This window comes from Perna viridis, chromosome 12 (genome assembly GCF_037379345.1).
Source record: "Perna viridis isolate PV_CMFRI_1.1 ecotype Kerala chromosome 12, ASM3737934v1, whole genome shotgun sequence".
Lineage (NCBI taxonomy): Eukaryota > Metazoa > Mollusca > Bivalvia > Mytilida > Mytilidae > Perna > Perna viridis.
Window position 1 is genome coordinate 29,980,112 of NC_142456.1, and position 25,344 is coordinate 30,005,455.

General features: G+C 32.0%; 1 protein-coding gene and 1 long non-coding RNA gene across 51 annotated transcripts in view; one reads left to right on the plus strand and one right to left on the minus strand.

The window, feature by feature from the left end:
* The first annotated feature begins 4,002 nt into the window (after positions 1-4,002).
* Positions 4,003-25,344, plus strand: part of LOC148601974 (uncharacterized) — a 67,167-nt gene continuing 45,825 nt past the window's right edge. For 30 of the 50 annotated variants that reach the window (XM_088556830.1, XM_088556832.1, XM_088556820.1 and 27 more), the window contains exon 1: positions 16,519-16,673. The gene's annotated coding sequence lies outside the window, so the exon portion shown is untranslated. Of the gene's footprint in view, positions 4,328-8,540; positions 9,192-16,517; positions 16,674-21,290; positions 21,451-25,344 lie in introns of those variants that run through there. The other 20 variants (XM_088556804.1, XM_088556810.1, XM_088556818.1 and 17 more) reach the window with 9 other exon arrangements.
* LOC148601975 (uncharacterized) lies at positions 13,727-15,285 on the minus strand. The gene is made up of 2 exons (XR_015917382.1): positions 14,679-15,285; positions 13,727-14,293 (listed from the first exon to the last, which is right to left on the minus strand). It is a non-coding gene; the product is annotated as an uncharacterized LOC148601975 (long non-coding RNA).

Genomic DNA, 25,344 nt, shown 5'->3' on the forward strand with positions numbered 1-25,344 from the left:
TGAGGGAAAATACACCAAAAGCAAATGAAGTTCGTACGAAGAGAACGGTGTTTTGAAAAACGGAATTTATTTTCATTTAAATGAATACTTCAACAAAACGGTTCTAAAAACCTAACAGTTACAGGTTTTACATATAAGGTAAATTGTAATGTAAGTACATGTAAGTACAGATTATATACAGATTTTTACAACTCTAAATTGATAAATAGTGCTAAGCTATACCGTGAAACCGAAATCATTTTAAATTTTAAAAATTTTCACTTAAGACAAATGGTCGGTTTACTAAGGTCCAAAATATTTTATAATAGACTACGAGGGACCTTTTAAAAAAGTGTCTGGTTTATACAGGTCTTCGAACTACTTAGGCTTCAGTTTAAAAGGTTTTACTTTATAACTAAAGAATAAGGCTTCTTTCTAAAATGAAATTACGCTCATGAAGACTCATAATGTAGCTACGTAAAACATATACATTAAATAACAAAAGTACATCGTAATGTATAAACAATGAGCGACAAGTTTATTGATATCAATTTAAGTACCAGTCCATATATAATTCAGACACTGCATAAAAGCGATTCATGGTGAAGAAAAAAACACAGAGCAAACGATTCTTTTTTCAGTCTACATATGCCATACTTTCACAAAAAAGCTAGTCCTCAAATCTGTGTTTTGGAGTAGCCCTTCTTTTCCAATCAAAATCAAACAATTCATAGCAAATAAAGAACGGTAACTCTTGCAAAATGTGATTTTCATACGCGGTCCATAAGATTTTAATCTAAAAGTGTGACAACCAATTGACTAACTGTAACCGCTGTAAGACTGCGACTAAAATCAGAACAGAACCAAGCTGGTCAATATTTCTGTTTAACTTTGTTTTGAAAGGCGATATTCGTACCAAATTTGTGAAGAATTTATTAGAGTATTAAATTTATGTTTTTCTTGTGTATTTTTTGCTTGATAAATGACCCATGTTAGTCTTTGTACTTTTTGGATACCTTGATTCAATACAATGTAATGATACTGTGAAACCTTTTTAAACCAAACCCTGATTATATCGAAGACCTGTCTCAACAAGATAAGTTTTTAAGTATCAGTCTTTCTGAAAATCAGACAGAAGGTGATTCATGCATGTTAAAAACCCACCGAATTTAGTCTTATTTCTTGTTCAGAAACAATTTATGATCCCATAACCAGTCTTAGTTTTTTATTAGATTGTTGCGCTTTTGTGATAAAAATCATATAGATTACAATGAAATTTGCACTTGGGAAGAGTTATCGTTCTTGATTTGGCTTCAATTGGTTGATTTCAGTGGATGATGACTGTATTATTTTCTTAAATGTGCAGATCTGAATGCAGAAATTGTTATTGTTCTGTGAAAGTATAGCATATGTAGACTGAAAGAGTATCATTTGTTTGGTGGGTTTTTCTTCACCATGAATCACTTTACCATTGGCAGTGCCTGAATTTTATGTGGACTGGTACTTAAGTAATTTCAAACAAACACCTGTCTTTAGATTCTATACTCCAAAAGGTGTTTGGTATAACTGGACAGATTCTACAGGTCAAAAGGGGTTTGGTATAGACAGTTTCACCGTAAATGCTATTCTATTTTAAAACAAAGCTCAAATAAACGATTATTTTAAAAAAACAAAGTTCAGTTACATTTTATAAAACAATATACACCACAATTTGTTTTAAAATCTTGAAATATAATACACACCGATAAAACATTATAAAATAAAAATAATTGTAAACTGAAATCAGAGCGTTTAATTTAATGCAATTTCATGCCTGTATCACGCACAAGAAAATAAAGAGAATAAAGCGTTACTGTTTTCAACTTAAATACCCCTTTGACCATGCCATAAATTGTGTAAGATATCTCCTACCCAACCGTAAATTAACATAACACCCAGTCTTTCCTGTAGTAACAGGTAAATAAACACAATAAACAAGGAAGCAAAGAGAAAGAAAACTGAATTTTTCATTAAGCAGAAAAGTGATTTAATTCATGTCCTGTCATTTTGGTTGAGAGGCCTACTTTTTGAAGCAGGATGTACACAAAAATATGCATTACATGATCAAAAAGTACATAAAATAACTCGAATCACAGTAGAATTTTATTTATGGTATGATGTCTTCTATTCTAGTGTAAAAAGTAACGTGTTAAATTGCAAACTAAACCCAGCTAAATTTTAAGCGATATCACCAAAAAGTGAATATAAAGTAATGATAATGCAATTTCCTAATCAAAGACAAATAACAATTTAGTTTAAACCTGCAAACATATTTGTTTATTTATTACTTTACCATTATGAATGTTATTTAATAAATTTAAATACTTTGAGAGGATACATATATACCAACTAAGTCTAGATAAATAACTGTGTGTCCTTAGAGGCAACCACGTCTTCAGAAATTCAATTCTCATTTTAGCCTGTCAAACTATAATGGAACATATGTTGCACAAAAAGAACAAAAGCACTTCCTTTTTATTTAACACTATTTTACTATATTAATACAACTACTGTCCTGTAAACACCACAGCTTGAATACCATTTTGTAATACAACTACTGTCCTGTAAACACCTCAGCTTGAATACCATTTTGTAATACAACTACTGTCCTGTAAACACCACAGCTTGAATACCATTTTGCATTGAAGTAATGTTAAGTTTTAGTGTTTTTGGTTCAGGTTTGTCTTTTTATGTGTATTGTCGTTTTTGTTAAGATTCGTTTAATGCATACAACCTTTGTTTAGAGAAATCAAGGAAACCAAGATTATAGCGGAAATCAAGAGAATGTAATCCAGGGACAAAGACCAGATATGGAAGAGTAATCAAGGGAACCAAGGTTATAGCGGAAATCAAAAGAATGTAATCCAGGGACAAAGACCAGATATGGAAGAGTAATCAAGGGAACCAAGGTTATAGCGGAAATCAAAAGAATGTAAACCAGGGACAAAGATCAGACGTGGACTTTGTTTATCTTTTCTTGCGCTTATGTCCATTAATGTAAAGACCGATATGACCATCTTAATGTAATGTAAGACTAAAACAAAATACATTAGTGCATATCCATAAGTGCATAAATATTAACAATCAGGAAATCATCTGTAAATGTAAGATGGATATTCAATTATAAGATTTAAACCTTAATTTCATATATGATAGATCACCATAGCAACAGCTTCAAATAGGACAAAATGTCACGACCTCATGGAAACCGTATACTTATTCCAACTCAATCATCTCTCAGTCCGAAGAAAAGCAGTGTTTGAGCAAATTATTAGCTGACCCAGGTCCCCATGTTAGACAACCGATGCTACTATACCTCCATCAAACAAAACGAAGCCTCCCTGATTTATCTTAAATACAATAAGATATTCGGAAACATGATAACATGAAATAAATCATGCTTTAAGATAAAACTGTATTAAACGCACAAGAATATATCAACCGGTCAGTAAAAGTTTTGTTTAATACAACCTAGATTGCTGAGCAAGTAGTCTAGAATGGTGGTTTAATGCAGGTTTTGTAGCCATAGATGTCAAAACATTTCAAGAGTGACTCCCATCGAGGGGACGGTGAAGCAATTTAGCGATTAGCGTATAGAGCCTGATTTTCATCGACGTCTTGTATACATAGGGGGTTTGAAGCATGTCATCTTCCTTTTCTATCTGAAATGACATACGTAGTTAGGAAGTGATTGTTTAGACATTAAGCGCAGCAGCAAAACGGATGTATCAAGAAGTTTTTCGTGTTTCCGTTAGACGAGACATCACGCATAGAACAAGATTGCAGCGCATATACAACAGTTGGTCGTTATTTGAGCAAAAATAATCCTTTCCTAATAGGAAAAACGTAAAGTAAAATTATCAGACTAAGTACATAGTTCAGAGCAAATGAGCATACTTATTATTTTGTCACCAATAATCTTACTATATTTGCATGTTGAGGATATAATTTCAGTACGAAGTGCATTGTTGCAACATTTCACTCAGAAATATGACACACGTAAAGTTCCCAAAACAAAAGCGTTCAGCAACAGAGGATATCATTTTAGTATTCTTCTAGTTTTAATAAAATTAGATAAAAAATGTCGTTGCGTATTTGACCAGACAAGGCTTGAACACAGTTGAGACAAATTCTACACATTCCTCCATTATCCATTTCTTAGCCAATCGATTGATACTTGCAATTACCGAAAACGGTGGTGTAACCAGAATGTAATATTTGTTACCGTTGACAACGCTTTAAATTTGTATCCGGCGGAGTTAACATCACATAAGGATCATTTCATGCTATAAACGGATGCAAATAGCAGGTAAGTTTGTGATATAAAATTCATGAAATTCATGATATTATTTTGCATAAAAACACATAATTTTGGCTTTTGAATGAATGATGTCAAATGAATGCATTGTTGATAAACTGTATTTTTGTGACTTTATGTTTAAATCTGTATTTTTTAAATGTTTAAAAACTAATATAATATGTTAGATCTACTTTAGTATTTGAAGGAAACAAATTTATCTCAAATCATAAAAAACGCGTAGTATCAGTTTCAGCAATGTTCACTTTACACAGATGTCCTCACTCGATTACTTCATATATTGACACATCGTGTTTAAGTTGCAAAACAATTAGCAAATTAATCGACGTTACCGGCCGTGGGACGTCTGTAAAGAGGAACAACGTCATGAATGTCGTCATTTTAGTATAAAAAGTTTGTTTTAAGGACATTTGAACATTCCAATGGTTAGATATAATTTCATCATAAACTTTAACAAATCGTGACATGTTTCTAGCTTTATTACAGTTAGTACAATTGGTCGCTTTATTGAGATGCACATAATTTTCTGACTACAAATTTGTTGACATTTTTCACTGTCATTGAAAATGCGCCCTGCTCTTTGTTGAAGCTTACATAATTTATTCTGTTGGAAGTATTATGGCCAAACGATGATTTATATAACGAAACCTCCCTAATTCAAACCCTTTCCGGACTGAGATATTTGTTCGGTAAAAGCAGGTGTTTGGTTAATGCAGGTTAAACGTATTATAACTGATGTAAATGGTATTCATAATATGCTTATTTTATACAAGATTATCGGTTTATCTAGGGTTAGATTAACAACTTTTACTTAAGTTGTTTCCCCAAATCTCTCCATTTTACAACCGGAATCATGATACGGGAAATGTCAATTCCACTACAAAATAAGTATCGACCGGATCGCAATGTAAACGTGTAATCAAATCCTCCGTATTCATGGCTTGTTATACATAATACATATAACATTCCTTTCTAATAAGATTGCGAGGCATTATTGGAATAGGATTACAGAAATGGAAAAAAAAAATAAAAATCAGGTGTCAAGAAATGTTTAAACAATAGCTTTTGTCATATAATATATCAAAGATTGAACTGGTTTAATAATGAATCACGAAAACTCCGTTTTATCATTGTTTTACCACATTAATGTCTCATTGTTTCACCCGAGCGAGTAAAAGTTTTGGAGAATATATTTAGTCTACCAATGTCCGTTTTCCAAAATTCAAAATAAGTTTACGATTGATATGAAGGAACTTACAAACTGCCTGGTTAAGGAGGTAGACCTGGGGTAAGGGACGCAACTCTTAGAAATCATTGGAACGTTTGTTTTCACCATGTGACATCACAATAATCAAGCAATCTTATTCAAATAAATCTGAAATGACATTTATGGCCAGCAATTCGACGTACAAATTATATGATAAGCAGCAATGCAATTTGTTTATGAAAGGGGGATAACTCACTTTCCAATATAATTCTGTTGTAATTTAGAACTCTCTTTTCTGCATCCCCTGACACTGTTAAGAACGAACTGTCAATCCGTCTTCTATAGTTCAGAAACTATATGCCTACATTGTCAAATGCATGTATTTTTTTTAAATTTTGCCCGTTACGCTTACAGATTCCAGCACTTAAAACGGAAGTATTTTTTTCCATTTTGAAGATTTTATGAGATGCTCTCTACTCTTATCTCGTTTATTTATATTTCGTACAATTAACCTATGTTTTAGGACCACTTTATATGCTAAAGAGAACTTGGAATGTTTGATATCTTAATTAGGTAGTTTAAAGCGTAGATAATGCAAATTATTTAGCGCGGTAATTATGATAATATTAAAGTTTATGATATGCATGGTGTCACAGGTAAATATAAACATGCTGATAAGAAATTATATCAAATACGTTTTACAAAATGCATTTATTTTAGCATATAGGGAAAAAGGTGAACTTAACTATTGTTGAGTTTAATAACTTTAATATGCAATTTCTGGATGCAGCTTTAAAAGGTTGCAAAAAAGAGTAACGAGTATATTCAAGTAAAAGTTTACACGAAGAACCGCAATTTTGCATAACATTCTTAAAGTAATTCTGGTATATTACATTTTCTACATTGGTCATCAAGTCCAAAATAAGAAAAGAGATTCATAGTGACAGTGGAAACTTGACACAAATAAATGGTCAAGTATGTGGCATTGAAGGAGACAGACCTAGGGAAAGGGACATAACTCTTGAAATTGGTGATATGTTTTTGGTACCAGTATCGTATTGCATATCCCTGAGCAGGTGTACGTCAAAACATGGATGCTATAAAAATATAGTGCATTTTCTTTTTGCCTCTCTACAAACTAATATTTTGTCAAAAGACATGAACAATGACTTATAAAATAGAGCAAACATCACACTGTAAGATGAAGAACGTTTTTAAAAGAAAATCTAACATAAAATGGCTATTTATAGTTCGAGACTACTTTTCTGTCCGATCTACGTCGACCCACCCTATTTTCTTTGCGGGAAATTATTTTTTCACATGTCCTTAGAAATGCTACGTAAGTGAAAGTTTTATTGAATCAATTTACATATTTTTTAAAAAATCCTAAAAATATGCACTTCACTATAGAAGTCTATGGGAAAATTAATACGATACTGAGACCTTGTATTATATTCAATTTAACCAAACACCATCAAGCTTTCATTTGAAATGAATAAAAAAGAATGAAATCAGTCCAAGTTATTTGATGCTTACATGATGATTGATGATTGATGAAAAATGCTGAATACAAACGAACTTTCCAATGATTTGTAAGAGTTATGTCTCTTACCCTAGGTCTACCTTCTTAATTGGATAGAAAATGGAGTAATCTGCATTCCATTTTGGTTTGGGTGAATTATAATTAACTTATTTATTCTGTCTCAAATCTCAACCTGGTATTGTTCATATTAGTAGACCAAAAACAGCTTTCTGATTACAATTGACATATTGTCATTATGATTTAAGGCATTGCCTTGGATCCTGCTTTGACTGCATTTCTTCTATTTTTGGAGAAATCGATACAACCGATAGTAGATAGCTAATGTTAATGTGTTGATAACGAAGAGTGTATCTGTACCAAAATCTTGTTTTCTGTTCTAAGTATTATACATAAGAGTTGAAATAGTTGTTAAAATCAAAGTAAATTATCTTTCTTAAAATGCATTTGTTTTGTGTATCCTGTTTAAGTAGAGTACAAATTGTAATTCTATGATTGTCACTGAATGTATTTAAAGAACAGAGTACAGAATATGCGTGTCTGATTAAAGGAACGTTTAGAAGTGTCTTCTTTTAACAGGTTCTTGGAGGTTTTTTATGTATGGTTTAGTTAGATTTCACTACATTGTACAGTTTTGTTCTCCAATATCTAGCATTAACAACATCAAAGAATGATACAATTTACTCGTTCAGTCAATAGCCGTTGAGCTGAAACTTGTTAAAATATTTTTAACAGAGTATTTGCTATGGAGCTTATGTATGTAAAATGAATTATGTTATAATACTTATATACATTTGCCCCGGTTTATCCTTAATTTTACCTGTACATGTTCATGCTCCATTAATAATGGAAAGAAATTTTAGTTCAAACCCGTCAGCTTATCTTTAATAATTCCGACTTAGTGGGATAATATTTGAAATGTTATCTAGGTCATTAAAGTCTTAATGGTATATCACATAAACAAAAATGATGGTTACTTATGGACAAATGTATTCCTATTAAGATCTTAAGGAGGTACACCTAGGGTAAGGGACAAACACTCTTACAAATCATTGGAACTTTTGTGTTCAGCATTGGACATCAATCTCATGTAAGGATCAAAGTAACTTGGATTGATTTCATTCTGTTTCAAATGAAAGCTTGATAGGCTTCAGTAAAATTGAATAAGAGTTATGTCACTTAACCAAGGTCTATCTCCTTAAACGACAACTTTACTATCCAAGGCAGTTCATTAGATGAGAGGTCAATTTTGAAACACGCCAACAGCATATCGAAATTTACAATATAATATATAACTGGTATTTGTGTATTCATATGATAATAATTTTTGAAGGGAATTTTGATCACTTGAAAATAGTTATTTTATGCGCGGCTTCAAATTTAAGTCATAAAATGCTAACATTGTGTTTTCATGGAAGATGTGTATTTAGGTTTTCCAACCACTTGGATCCGCCACTGAAAGACTAGTTCAAGGATATGATTCAGTGTTTTAAATGTTCTTTTTCATGTAAATTTTACTCGACATGCATATGGTACATTTCGATCAACTAAATGTCGATTGCATAATACCAACAGTATTTTTTCCATCATAGGTTAGATGTATCAAATTTATTTATGTAGTAGGTATGTCAACCAGAAAAAAAATAATAAGTTTCAGGATGTTTGATAAATTATTTACATGTAAAGAAGTAAGTTGATACTAATGAGATAAGCAAAGACCAAAAACCCTTAAAGAGTAGACACGGAGCCTTAGAATGTAGACAAGAAACAAAAAAAAAAAAAAAAACAAAAAAAAAGATAATTAAGATTTTGAGACCCCCCTCGTGATTTAGGAAGGGTACGTGACCAGACCTGCAAGCCCTACAGCCATAGATTGGTACTGAAACTGTTATACATGTGGAACACCTAAATTTCATGATCAAAACTGCATCTCCTTCCTAATAAACAATCATAACATATTTTCCTTATGATTCTTAACTATGTAAAAAGCTCTATATTCCGATTTGTATTATATGTTACCATTGACAACGATTTAAATTTGATACAAACCTTGGACGTTTATCACACCAGATTCCTTTCACGATTGAACAAGAACAAAAGTGCAACAGGTAGGGATTATATACATATACAATAATGATATAATTTGAAGTAATATGTATATCTTCGCTAAAACGGTAATCCCATGTTAGCAAATGCATCTGATAAAGTTGTTTTATAAGTAAGGCATTAAAATGTCAAGATAAAAGTTAACATTTAGAGTTTATGTATGCCTCGGGTTCTCAATGATAACGCAAAAAGTTTGGAAAAATGTGGTCTGTTCCTAGAGAAATGTATGTAGAGTTTGGTAATATTTAGAATAAACATTACAGCGGGTAATTTTCGCCGGTACCAAATTTCGCGACATGGCCTTTGTCAAATTTCCACGGTCTTTATTTTTCTCGTCTTCAGTTTAATGGAATGGAAGTTTAAATATTTAAAATATCTAAAATTACTCAAATTAAGGAATTATTTGTTTTTACAATTTAGCTGGTCTGTTTAAGGCGAATTACTACAGTAATTTACAGTTTTTCTATTTGATCAGTATAGCTTTTTTAAAAATAAGCGGGCGTAGTTGGCCCATTAGCCCCACTGGGACCCGCAAACGGATTTGTATTACACTAATAGTTTGTCCGAATATGTGCTTGTCTTTATGGAAATGGCACGGTGAGATATCACATATTTTTTTGTGCGTAAAATAAATGGCGTTTTTGTGTCCAGATTATTTTTGTTACTTTGTACATATCATTTTGGTTATTGTATGTCCTCCGTGTTTGTCAATTTTCCATGTCTGGTCTTTGTCCCTGGATTACATTCTTTTGATTATCGCTATAACCTTGGTTCCCTTGATTACTCTTCCATGTCTGGTCTTGGTCCCTGGATTACATTCTTTTGATCTCCAATATTGGTTCCCTTGATCACTCTTTCATATTTAGCAATAAGGGAAACGATTTAGTTATCGTCTACCGTTTTTTCCCTTCATCTTCAAAAGAAGTCAATTATTACCTTGGTCGCAATGGTTTTAAAAACTAGCTAAGTTACATTCTGACTGCAAGTTTCAGTTCTCATTTTTAAGGAAAAAAAGTTAAACAATGTGACCCGTCATATTGGTAATCTTAAGCTTTGGTTTTTGCAGCTATAGTAAAGATACTGATATAGCTTAATACTTTGATATGAATTGTGCACTCAAATTACTATTAAAAATGATTCGTATATTATTGATTTATACAATTTATGTTGAAATATGACACATGTTGTGCCTAGAAGTTAATAAAAAGTCATTACCCTAGACCGTAAGCGTGATTAATATTTCTGCGACAGGTGTTTGTTAAGAATACAGCATTTATTTAAACATTACTTCAAAATAAAATTAATCCTGCATCTTTTTTTTGCACGAAAAAAAATTCTTTGTATTCGTGATTGTATTGTGAACGTGTAAATAAAGCTGAAACTTCTTTAGGCCTAACACTGTGGAACCCAAAGCAAGTTTACCTTTTAAATCGTTCGCAAGGAGAAACGAATTGCAATGATTTTTAACGGCTCCATAACGTTAGAAATTGAGTTATCAAAATTAATCTTTCGATAACCAAATTGAGATTTTTGTAGTCATTTGCATATAAAATATATGTAGTTTTGTTGTCCTTGGAAAGCACTATTATCCATGGAATTTATACCTTGTCGAGTTAAAGCAAACCCGCGGATAGAACGAGGAACAAAAAAGTCATAAACCAGGGATAAATGTTTGACAACGAGCTGACAAAATACATTAATCTCACAAATTACAAATGCACGTTCTATGTTAGGCTCATTGCAATTATTATTTCCAACTTTCCAAGTTTCTGATTTGATATTGAGATGTATCATATGATCTTCCGTTCTTTTGGCTATTCCATTCGAATATTGTCTCAAGTTTGTTTATCAGTTGCATATAACTTCGTTATAACTCTTTTACAACAGACACCAATGTTGAACATTTCGGGAAATCTTACCTATCAATGTGAGTAGCACATGTCTCCGCTTGCACTTGTAAATTTTATTGTTCGTTTGCCTTTGAATTTACATTCATTCTCCTGATTAGAAGATAGAAAACATTCTCTACTTTGCTTCAGACCACTTTCTAAAAATCAATATGTTATAGTTACCCATCACGTATAGAAATGATGCCATTGCCGTCGCTGTGTATAATTGACCGTAATACGAGACTGTCTGTTCCATGACAAAATTGCTACTCTGATCCTCATTAATGAAACAGTGACGTAATAATAAAGATCAATGTCATAGACAAAAAACGACAAAAGGAAGGAAAAGAGTAATCAAGGGAACCAAGGTTATAGCGGTAATCAAAATTGAAATAATTTAAACTCAAATTATAAAATAAATGCAACATATCCCTACAAAAAAATTGTAGTATACCACTTCTATTTTACACAACCAATAGCTTCGGTTATATAATGGTATCAAGCTTTCATCGTGGTTTTCCGTTTTTGAATATGATTTATATACTTTTATTACTATGTAACACGATGCATATGATTTATACACTTTTATGACTATGTATCACGATGAATATGATTTATACACTTTTATGACTATGTACCACGATGGATATGATTTATACACTTTTATGACTATGTACCACAAAGTGTTATGCCTGGTTTGGTCTGATGTTGTATGGACTTTATTGCATTGTGTAGAAATTAGGTGGCAAAGAGGCGAGATATCGTAAAAAGCATTTTACCGATCTCCTTGCAATAACTTGACTATATGTAAATGTATCTACTGAATTTGTTTCAGAAAGAGTAATCATGGGAAGCAAGGTTCTAGTAGAAATCAAAAGAATGTAATCCGGGGACAAAGACCAGACATGGAAAATACACCAAACAACATAATATAACCAAATAATATATACAAAGTAACAAAACTAAAAGTAAACTCGGACTCTACTGATAACTTGGAGCATGGGCCATGGGTACGGTAACCATCCTCTGTTTTTTAGAAACACCCGCCGCGTTGCTCATAAAAATCAAGTTCAGGATAGACGAAAGGGGAAAGAAAAACTATGTCACGTTGAACAAAAATCAGTTTTCACGGTGCAGTTGGATACACTGTAACGATCCACGAGTTGATGACTACCAAAATACTTCTATAGTGATGACTTCAATCTTATGGAACATAACCCTATTCCAGAAGCCTAATTGTAAGCAGTACAGCTTGAAACAAAAAGTGCGTCTGGTATTGCGTATGAGTTGTGACATTAAAACCCCATACGTAGGTGTTGAAGGGATGTTGCAACAGATGAAAAGAAAGTTGACATTCGAAATGAAAAGTTGTCACCTTTGTCGTTTAAATTACCCAATTGCTTTCTTTTACCATCGGTCTCTAAATGTAGGTCAAGATATGAGGCTGACGTCACAGTGTATCCCTTATCTCAAGCTATTTCAGGGTAGATGCGATGTATAAAATCAATGGATTGTTTGACGATAATACGTCATCTATGCAGCAAAAACTGAGATTAAAGGATCTGGTTAAAGGATGTTCCTTCATTTGGATAAGATCAGCCTAAAGTCAGCCTAATAAGAATGAAGGAATAGGTCAACACGTAGAGGAGCACAATTTGTTCCCGATGGAATGCTGACCGTTTGTTGAAAGAGTAATCAAGGGAACCAAGGTTATAGCGGTAAGCAAAAGAATGTAATCCAGGGACAAAGATCAGACATGGAAAACAGACATACACAACAACAAAAAAAAAAAAAAAAACCAGAAAGTAACTAAAATCATACATACAAAGTAACAAAAGCAAATGAGCAACTCGGACTCCACTAAAAACGCGTCCAGCACACTGGATAAATATGTTGTCGATAAAAAAAAATTGCAGCATTTTAAAACATCTTCTTCTGTATATTTAGAAGATGAGATTTGAAATTTTTTTTTTCACAAACTATGAGGAATCTCTACCAAGAATTTCATATTTGTATCTAGGTATACAGTCTTTGTTAGAGCAACAGCGATCGATGATTAATGTTTTTTAGTCGGCATTTTAACTGCTTATAGGGAAAAAGAAGTATAAAGAATGTTTGAATATCATAAATAAAGGTTGTAGTTGATGTACGAGGCTGTGACTTGAAGGGAGGTTTAACTTGGCATCTTCCTGATCTTCAGATAATAACTTGACAATACGAAATAGATATCTTTGAAAGTGAACAAAGCATCTAAAGGCGTAGATCGACCAAAGGAGAATGGACACTAACTTTGTGAGAATTATGGCCTCCAAATTGTCAGATGCAAGAAGTTCCCTCAAAAACATTAAGTGAACGCAGATGGATCTTTTCAAAGTTGTACAACAAGGTAACCTACTTCCCAAAACGAAGGCATAGATTTTAGTGGAATCTGGTTTTGACTTTTACCATTCCAGTCAAGTGCCAAAACTTTGCATGTGATATGATATTAGTAATACATGAGAATTGTTGTATAACGGTCAGAAAAGAAGTGATTCGTGCATGATGGCAACAACCTTATTCACTTTTATATCTAAATCATAGACAGCTACAATCTGCATAACCATTCATAGTTGCCATTCGGTCGATGTGCTTTTGAAATAAAAATCATATTAAGATTGTATATGATATTTACAATATTCAAGAGTTACCGTTCCTGATTTGGTTTGGTTTGGTTGATCTTAGTGGGAGATACATGTACGTTTTTCTCAGAAACACATATCTAAATATCGAAAAGATTATTGTTACATTAAAATGTTTCATATGTAGACCGAAAAAGCAATGTTTGTTTGGTTAATATTTCTACACCATGAATGACCATCAATATAAAAAAAAACTGTCATCACTTTTCACCAAGATGAATTGTTAGAAAGCCATTTATAGGTTACATGCATGCATGAATGAACAAGACTTTATTCTTTTGATGCATCCGATCCGTGTTCTAACCTATTGGTGGACTTCAAGTTTTCTTTTTATTATGGTTTCTGTATTTTCAACAATGTACCAGTTTCGGCTTTAACTTTTTTTGGTCACCGACTTCTGAATTGTTGTATTAAATTATCTGTCTTTCATTATATCTACTCATTAGAATCTACCAGCTGTTTAAGTGTCATGCCAATTAGATGGAAAATCTAGTTTATACACAATACACTAATCCTCCAGTACCTTCAACCATACATCTGAAATTGAAAGTAACTCATTAAAATGATACTATATCGACATAATATTTGTATAACTCGGATAGGGAAAGGTAGTTTCCAAATTTAGAGAAGAATCAATAGTGATTGTTAGAAAGCAATTTGATTAGATGCAGAAAATCTCTTTAATTGCACAAAGCTGACGAATTGTAGGCAACGTAATCAATATTTACTCCATCCATCCAGACAAATTACAGAATAATGGTCAATTTATTGCATTATAAAGACAAGTATAAGACGACTTTAACAAAAGAAAAACCATATCATTTGATGACACATATTGATTTAAATGATCTAAAATATAAAAGATCGTATTCTCCAAAATAATTTCGCAAATTAATTAGTTTACTATTTTTTTGTGTCTTACCAGGTCACGACATCTTAATCACAATTTAGATAAAGGAATTTATTACCAAATGAATGAATTATTAAGATTTCATAATTCTCAACGATTTCATGTTCGTGATTGTAACGTCCTTGTGAAGAAAAATAAAAACAACAAAGAACTTGATAACTTTGAGTTACAGTATTTATTTTGCATGTTAGTAAAGAAATGGAAACCAAGTTTAACGTTATTCATAAAATCCATAAGGTTAAAAGACCGAGTAATTTTTCCTATTTCTTCTTGCTTAAATATCTTCAACGTACTCTTTGATGGGTAATATTACGACTTTAGTACGATCCTTTATTGGGAAATTATCCCATTTTCCCCCCTTCCCCGGATCCGCCATGCCACATTCCCTTGTCTCTTTCCCTATATCCCCTTCTTCTATTCAACATCGACTCATGATATACGCGGATGATGCATGTTACAAAATCATCGGTGCTTTATATTTATTTGTTACAATATTTCACATTGAAATTAAGGAAAAAAATCCGTTATCATTATGTCTCTAGTTAATACCAGTTCCGTATCCCTAGAGCCACATTCCACATTGCAAGCACTCCAATAAATTGGAGTTTTGCCCCATTCAGGTACTATAATATCTTTGTCAGAGATTTAAAACATATCAAAAGTACAAGGTGAACTGTTACCCTTACCCGATAACCTTATTAGGTTGCTTTGTTATTCGACATTTTGGTAATGCAATCTTTATTATGGAACCCTATTCCACAAATCAGTATTTTAGTAACGCACTTTAGTTTGAAGGTCAAACTGCTACTGTCCTAAATCAAAGTTTTTTTTTATTTATACAGTAACCGATATACAAAATGGGATTTTATTCGGTACGTAAATAGGTGACTGCTTTTTTAGTGTACCGTTATAAAGTTTTAGCAACCCTTTATCGCTCAGTGTTCGAATAATCAATAAACATTGGTTGTCGCCTATACCCACTTCGATCCCTCCCCCTTCTACCGTAAAAGCCAATAAATAAATTCGTTCCGTCAGCTGTCACTTTCTTGAAACTCTTTTATATAATCAGTAATGTTTCTATAGGTATTTAAGTTGTTTTGATATTTTAATGACTGGTTATTAATATAACTTTGCAAAATATTTTTTTGCAATTCTTCCAAACTTTTTACTTCATTTTTTAATGATTTTGATCAACATATGCGCTTTGAATGAAAGAACAAAGAGGATAACACTAAAATATACCCTATCAATAATATTAATATAAAATATGTAACATGTACGGCTAGGATGAACATAAGATGTGGATAAGATGAATATGCATATATAAAACCCATCTAAATCCTTAAATCGGTACGGAAATTCACATTTGCAATTAAACTTAGTCGGTCCATCAGCTGGATTTTTACACCTTTTCTACTCTGACAACTATGACCACATTGCCTGCACACTTGTCCAACTTGACTACAAAACACATCTTCCATTAACCGGTGACGTATTGTATTCATGTATTACAAGTACTTATAAGATACTTGCGTAAACACAAAAAAATGAACATGTTTGTCTTTGTGTTCGCATGACATTACGGAGAATGACACTAATGATAGCCAATTGCAGGACCAAATCATTCAGGAAGTTGGTATTAATTTCAAAATTAAACTAGAAGCGGTAATCAAAAGAATGCTATCCATTGAAGGGATTGTTTGTAAAAGAACTATGCATGGGTATAATTTTGTATTGTTTGAAAAAAGACAATAAATAAATTCTGAAATATGTCAAGTATGAAAGAATTGATTTGTGATACAAATATAAAATAAACATATCTAGTGCTATCAGCAACCGTAATCTCGTTTCCAAGCAATGATACATAGCTATATCCAAAACAGTTCTCAAATTACGGGCAATTTATGTCACTATATAATCGAGGGTCCTCCAAAAAAAATATCTGGAGTCGGTAGAGAAACTATTATCAGAAGTAACTGTTTCAAAAGGTTAAAAATCTATCGGAAGGTAAGAAAAAGGAAACCTAGTATTAATACGTACTAATTGAAAAAAGAGGCGGGACGGTTGTAATTTTTCCAGTTAATTATAGTCATTATATAATTTCAATATTAAACATTCAGAAAAATATACTTATTATGAAACATAAACAAGGGTTTCATGTTAAAGTGTGAAAATATGTTAAAAATTACTTAAACATGGAAAGTATATCTTTTTTTAACATAAATGTCAATTATGTTAACTCTTTTAATATACGCCTGAAATTGTCTGCTTTCAAACAATCCTTTGTAATATGAACTTTAGCCCTCTTCCTTACCTCACATGTTAACAAAACATGTTTATGTCTAATTTATTGAAACTTTTGTTAGTAAATTTTAAACAATTTGTAGAATACAATAACTTAGTACTTTTGACCAATGATTTATAAATAATAGAATTAATATACACAGATAGAATGTTTTGACTTTGTGTCCACATCATTACTTTGTATTGGAGGGGTGAAATGCCTGATTAATCTTGATATTTAGGAGATTTTCTTAGCTTATGTCCGATGCTTTTATCAGGCGTCAACGACAGGATATTATAATACATTGGCGGTACTCTAAATGGATAGTTTAAAATACCATGTCACCTAGTTCATAAGAAACAATGTAAATTGGAAACATTGTAATATATGTGTTCTTGTGTTTTGATATAAATTGAAACATATTAAAGACCGATATGGGAATATATTTTAGTGCCTATCAAAGCACACAGAAACAAATGTTTTCCAAAATTATATGTAAACCATACTGTCTTAATATATTATATAGCACTCCAGCTAAGAATTATGCAAGATGTGATTCATGGGTGAAAGACCTACATATTTTTATTGTTGATATTTTGTTTGAATTGCTATAGTAAACAGAAATTAAAATTGGATTTTTCATATAACCCGTGTTCTTAGGAGATAAGAATTATATAAAATACACTGAAGATATCAAAATTAAGGGAGATAACTCTGTAAATGACAATCAAATATAGTAGAATCTGTTGGATTTTCAATGTTGATTATCTTCGAAGAGCAGATAAATTGGAACAAATTATTACACATTGCATAATATAGACCCACAAAACAACTTAATTACAAAAATTAGAATATGTAGCATATTCTTGGGTGTATCTCAGTTTTCAGATTTACAAAAACTACTGAGTCCTAAAGGAGACGTACCATATGCTTTATATATGTACTTATTTTTCTTATATTTACCTGTAAGTACTTAGCATATGTTTTTCACGGTGGTTCTAAACATGTGAAAAAAATGTTAAACATTTTCTGTGTAGAAAAGGACACGTAACTCAACTTATTTGTACTTCAGGTTGGATGCAATTCCATACATGAATTATGAGCTTACAATTGATTGTATTCCCTAACTGAATTTGATTGCCTTTGTTTTTTTATTGACTGGTTACAAATAGATATTTTCATATGACATCACTATTATAGCTTGTGTCAAATGCCATCACCGAATAAAAGGATTATTTGAACACTTACTTTTATGATGCAAGTGATCTAATGTCACAATGACAAAAAATCTTTACTAATTTAATTTCTAGTTTTTTATGATAATCTGGGGACAGTGTTACAATATAAATGTATTTTAACGATATGTAGTAACATATTTTCTCCTTATAAATGTTTCATGCAATAATAACGTTTTATATTTAGATCTTTATATTGTTCAAAACGTATATTTAACACAATGGATCAATAGTTAAGTATAAGTCTCTTTAAGAATCATACAGTTGCTGAACAATGGTGAAAAAAAAAAAACACACACACGCATGTCTTGCTACAAATTCTTATTCAAAATGTGTTCTGAAATGCAGAAATTATTTTTTTAAGGAGATATACCTATGGTAAGGGACATAACCCTTGAAATCAGTGATATGTTTGTATCATATACAATTTTACCAAAGCCTATCAAGCTTTCATTGGAAACAGAATGAAATCAATCCAAGTTACATTGATGCTTACATGAAATTGATTTAAAATGCATTATACAAACATTCCTATGATTTGTAAGAGTTGTGTCACTTACCTTTGGTCTACTTCTGTAAGTGTAAGTATATAATAAATTCAGGAATAAATTATATGATATGCGTTGTAATTTCATCTTTTGTCTTGGTATAATTTGTCAATTTTCATCTCTGTCTAATTCTTACAGATGTGTATTTACAGTTTTCTTACTCGACAGCAAATATTTGTAGTTACTACTTCACATTAATTACTTTCGTTGAATCTACTTAGTCTACTTACTTTTTTCAAGTATGCAATGTAAATTAACGCATTATAATTATATGTCAACTCCTAACTATTTTGCCGATTTGATATTGTTTAGAGTTAGTTAGAGAATGGTCCAGATACTGCTTTAAAAGAAACAAACACTGGGTGTATAAGAAAGACGATTCTAATATTTTGGTTGAGACCCGCCATACTGGTTTTTAGTTATACTTATAAATATATAGTTCCAGCTGTCTTCTGTCACTGGATGTCATTGAAATTCATTTCATTAAAAGTGGTAGACCTATGGTAAGGGACAAATCATTTAAACGTTTGTATTCAGCATTTAACATCAATCTCATGTAAACTTCAAAGTAACTTGGACAGATTTTATTCTGTTTCGAATGAAAGCTTGAAGGGCGTTGGTGAAATTGAATATGATGCAAGCATATCACCGATTTCAAGAGTTACATCTCGTACACAAGGACTACTTCCTTAAGTATATCTGTATTTGACAAAAATAGAGGTACACATTTCTCAAATAAGATGAATTCAATATACCTTATTGTAATGCTCCTACTCGTTTATATGAACAGATTTTATAGAGATGTGTAAAATGGAGAGACACAAAGAGCTTTTTTGCGTTAAGTCCTGTTTCTTTTTTTTCAGATTTTTATATTTTGTTCTGTTCACTCGTTGTGTATGTAGATCGTCTTTGCTTCTTGTATTCACGATCAGGCCATGTACTTGGATTTTGATGCACTTGAAATGTCTCATTGTTGACACTCTGGTGTATTTTGCTAATATATAAATTTGTTAGCCAAAATAATAGAACATCCTCCTTTTAAAAGATTTAAAACAAGTAACCCTACAATGTAGAGATTACAACGTCACTGTATGACATTTCATGGGAAACTACACTCGTGATATGGATATCATTTAGACACCTGCATTGATATAATATTGCCGCATAACGGATACAAGTACTCGCTGGTGCTTTGTACCTTTAATACTTTTATCACTTATATCGTAAACAGTCATTGTTCAAAATGGAGATGTTGATTCCCATTGCGCTGTGTCATCTTGTAATTTTATCTTTTTCACGTGTTTACATAATAGTTCGATCAAAAAAATTATATTTCAAATTTCTGATAACTGGAATTACTGAATACTTTAACTTCAATAAAGAAATATTGTTAAATAAAAGAAAAAAATACATAAGCACATGTTCAGATTTGGTATATTGAGGAATGTTTTGCGGTGTAAACATATATGCAATCTCCTGTTACGATTAAATATCTTAGGAGTTTTATTGCTACTAAAGGACCGCCAACCTGGCCTTAATTGAAATTATGTTTGAATCAGCATAAGATAACATCCACAGTCGTTATCTATCTATCTATCTATCTATCTAGGGGTAAATTAAACTGTTTTGCACAAAAAAATGGTCCTTTTATGGCCAAATAATGTAAAAAAAAGATTTACTGTTGTTGCAGTTTTATTTACAAGGAAGAAATATCAGCACATAAAATCTTGGATATCCCAAGGACCTCATTACCAATTTGACACAAGCAAAGACTTACAATCCAATTTGGTTTCAGCTTTGGGGAAAAAATACAATAATTCAAATAAATGGACCGTGTCCTATTGAAATGATAAGTTGCATGTACATCAAAGCCATTTTGAAAGAAAGAACGAATTGAAAGGGTGTATTTTAAGGTACATCTATCCTACCTGTGCACCTGGTCAATGATTACCTGGTCAATGATCACCTGGTCAATGATCCTAGTTTTTAGTTGCTCATTTAGTAGTGTTATTTTGGTTATTTTATGTTCTGTATTGTGTATGACTCTTTCCCATGTCTGGTGTTTGTCCCTGGATTACATTCTTTTGATTTCCACTAGAATCTTGGTTCTATTGATTACTCTTCAACATTATTTTGTTTTCTCTCAAATGTTCTATTGATGAAAAAACAAATATTTTCAGTTCTCTAGTATGTCTCAGTATCATTTGTTTTAGTATATTATTCATTTACTATACAACTGTTTTTTTGTGCTGCATGTCTCCATCTTTAGAAGAATACTAAATAATTAATATGAAGTCCTGTCAGACACTTCGATTAAGTGTCACATGGATCAAGTGCTTGTGCCGTGTACTGTATGAGATATTGTTGTTCAATGATCCCATAGGATAAGCCTTCCGATAAGCACAACAAAACCGTCTATATATATATCTATTTGATGACAATTAGGACATGATACCAAGACACTGCAACGTTTCATTTGTAAACAGTATGATACACCCTATTATGTAAATTTAAAAATAATCGTACAAAGACGAATAAACGGCGTCTTGATTTTATTTCTGAAAAAAGAATAGGCCTTGTAGAAAAAAAAAATTATCAGAAATTTAATGCTTAGATATGACGCAAATCTATGCAGTATAAAAAGGTTACGAATGTGTCGTAACGGATTATTTTAAACCATTCGTATTACATAGGTTGTTATCTCTCCTAGTTTTGAGGTAAGATCCACGTTTGTGTTAAAAACAGGAAAATTCTTTTGCAAATTAAATCTAGATACTAATTAATATTGAAGACAGAAACATATCAGCGAATGAGGGTGTTGGGAAAATATATTTTTTTCTGACCGATATTTAATGATTAACACTAAGATTTTCCGTATGATACTTAGATTGCTGTGGCACTAGCGATTAACTACGTAGTAGATGTGTAATAATAGCAAAAGAGTTCCACATGGATTAGAAATATGTTCTTAATTATTCTAACTAGCAATGTGAAATGTAAAATGACTCGATAACGCCCTTGACATTATATACACCTTCACGGGCTGATCTCTACCAAAACCTAGACAAGACAAGACAAGACAAGACAAGACAAGACAAGACAAGACAAGACAAATACTTTATTAAAGTCTCACCTAATGTACACAAATATACAGTCTAAAAATTCTTTTATAAAAATACATTAGCCACTCTTTAAAGAGTTATGAGAGACTACAATAACAACATTAAAATACTATTTATATAAAACACTTTTTGGTTTTGGTAAAACATTATGGCAGATTTTGGCAGTATGACATTGCATGGCATAACTGCCGAACATTAAAATATCTCTTTGGTCATCAGACATGTTCATAAAATCATCATAAATTCAGCAGGCATGGGTAAAAAAATCAATACGTATATCTGCATACAAAGGACATTCCAGTAACACATGCTTCTCATTTTCAGCACTAAAACAACAATTAAAACATATCCTTTCTTCTATACACAAATTTTCGTATCTACCTGTTTTGGCGCTACAACACACCGAAATATAGAGTAAAAACTTTTATGTTTACCAGACATATTTCTTATCAAATAATTCTCTTTTTTTTAAGTATTTTTAAAGATTCGGTATATACGTAGTTTGCTTCTATCATTTAACATAAGTTTACAATACCTAAGACATGGCTTATCTATTTTTTTTTCAAAATTACAGACACATAGCATTCTGCCTTTTGTCTTGAATTTTATCACGAAGATGAAAACAAGCAAACCTTTGAATCATATTCAATGACAAGTCTAGCGACTTTGATCTTCCAATTGTTAGCTATCCTTTCCTATAAGGTATCATTCCAGCTGCTCCAGTGTATGGAGTCTGTAAAATTAGGTGATTTGCTAGATATTGCGATCTTTTCATTTATTATAAGATAGGGCCAAGTGGCTTATATATAAAAGATATTGACAAGGATATGTTGACCTAGATTTAGGTCGTAAGTCCAGAAAATGTACGGTTGTTGACATCATGACCTGACTGGATAATACTTAGCGGCAGGGTTATGTCCTGTAAAATAAAGGAACCTAACACACTTCCTTAGCGCTTGAATTCGTCTTTTTTGTGATTGTAGTTGTTCGTTTTGGTTGCACGTTTTGTTTCAAATTCTTATGCGTTTAATAATGTGTTCTTCCTCCTATGTCATGAACGTCCAAACGTTGTTTTCCACAGACGGCATTGGTTATTGATTTCAAGCCATAGTTGTTGTTAGAAAAATCATAATTCAAATAATCTTTGTTTAGAACTGAAGAGTTACTGTTATAATCCATGGCCACATTTTTATAGCTGTACGGCAAGCAACATGATAAACTTATTTCGTTTCAACAATTCTGTTTAGTTTTAAAGAACAAACAATGATATTTTTCTGACAGTTTTATGTGAACTTCAATTGTTTGCGCACATCATAAATCAGAAACACTATTTCAATAACGTCCAGAATTTGCATACAATGATTAGCAATGTAAGTTTCTAATAAGGGAAATGTTTTAACTGTGATTGTCGCATTTCTGACCACAATAATTGGCATTTTGAACATCTTAAGATGAGTGAATAAAATAGTCATGACTAGTTAGCACCACCTTTACATGTATGCAAAATTCATTTTTCATACATATGATGGCCTATTCCTGTTAGCTGCTAAAACCATGGTATTAAAGCAAACGCCATGTGTAAACAATTGTGTATTCTTTTCTTGAAAACAGTACTGACAGACAACCATCTGAATTAGGCAGATACAGTAAAACTGTCTAAAGCGAACACTAAAAAATCTGGAAACCTGTCTTAACCGAATCTTAATAATCTGGAAACATGTCTACTGAACACTGGATAATCTAAAACCTGTCTATACTGAACCATGTATTATCGGGAAACCTGACTAATCCGAACCATGAATAACCAATAAGCAAAACACTTTTAAAAGTCCCTTAAAATAAGTTCAAACCAGTTTGAACCTGTGTAAAAAGAACATCTGTCTAAACCGAATCAAGTGCAAAAGGGGTGCGGGTAAGACAGGTTTCACATTAGTTAAAAACTTTCTGTGCGATTCAATATTCTAATATGACGTACTTTAGACCACAACCATGGTAAAAAAGTGATAAACACACGACCAAAATTTCGTTGAAGTCATAAGCGGCGCCTGTTAAAAGATATGAAGAAACTAGTCCTATTAAATTTGAAATAAATCACGGAAATTTATACCGTGATTTTTATTTCTAATTTGAATATTGACATTCTTAATCAGTACACATGGGACAATTATACTTTGATTTTTAATTGAATTAAAATTATGAGTGGAGACTTGTCAACTGATCTTTCAACACTGATGGCCCTTTCTTGCTTTGTCCTCTGCGGTATACTTCAAAACGTTGAAGTTGCAATATATTTACTTTATAAACCATTATTTCATCACATTGATTCCATTTAAAAAATATGCGCTATCTAATGTGTTTAAACGAGAAACGTTCACCAAAATCTTAATCAGATAAACTTTTTTTTTCAAATGAAGAAATGCGTAACTAATTAAAAAATAGCATTGTTTATTTAAATAATGTACTCTTTATGCAGATAACGATGTCAGTATGTTGTTAGCTTATGCAAGCTTCATTAATTTTGAAATATATTATTTTAAAGGCAGATAAACCTATCCTGACTAAAAAGATACAGATTAAAAAAGTTGTATTTTGTGACAATGAAGATCACCTTATAAACCTCCTATAGTAGTTAACTGGACGTTTAATAAAGGTTTAAACTACTTTCAAAATTCAAATATCAAAAAATGATAGAATGTTTGAATCTATTCAACAATAATTGTAGCGTAATATATTGTTCCCATTATTCCCCATATTTCAAAGACAAATCCATACTAATTATTTCATATCCCTATACTTCACCTATTGCATCCAAATTTTTCAATTATAAAAGGCTATTGCAGAACCTCGAGATTGAGGACTTGAAGGCTAAACCACCTGACTGTTCTTGCAAAAACTCTCCATTCAAATATGGTCCATCTGGTCACGTCTTTACGGGAGATTTTACCATCATCGAAAACGAATCTCTGCGTAATATCCTTTCTGGAGGTCCCAAGTACCGTGCACCACGCTCCATAAATTTGAATTATAACATTAAAGTTCTGATGGATGCCGTCGATGACTATGCAAGAAATGTGATAAAACGAGAACAAGAAGACATTGATTCTCTGTCAGAGTGGTTAAAGGCCGTGATGTCTTCAATTTTGAAACGAATGAAAGTTTTAAGTAGGTCAATGAGTGTCAAGGCTATATCAGTTTTCAAAGACCCCGATGTAGCAAAAACATTGTCTACTACACATGACAAATATGTTGTCGTACCAGCAGACAAAGCCCAAAACAACATTGTTTTTGTCTGCAAAACATAAAATGTTTATTATCAGAGGTAGACGTAGAAAATAATAGCAGTGATAATACCTATACTGCTACCACACTGTCCAAAGAAAAGATTGTGGAAAGCCATAAATCGGTGCTATCCTCTTTTGGTCTCTCTACCAAGGACGATGATTGTAATTTACCGTCTATGTACTGGATTCCTAAACTCCACAAGAATCC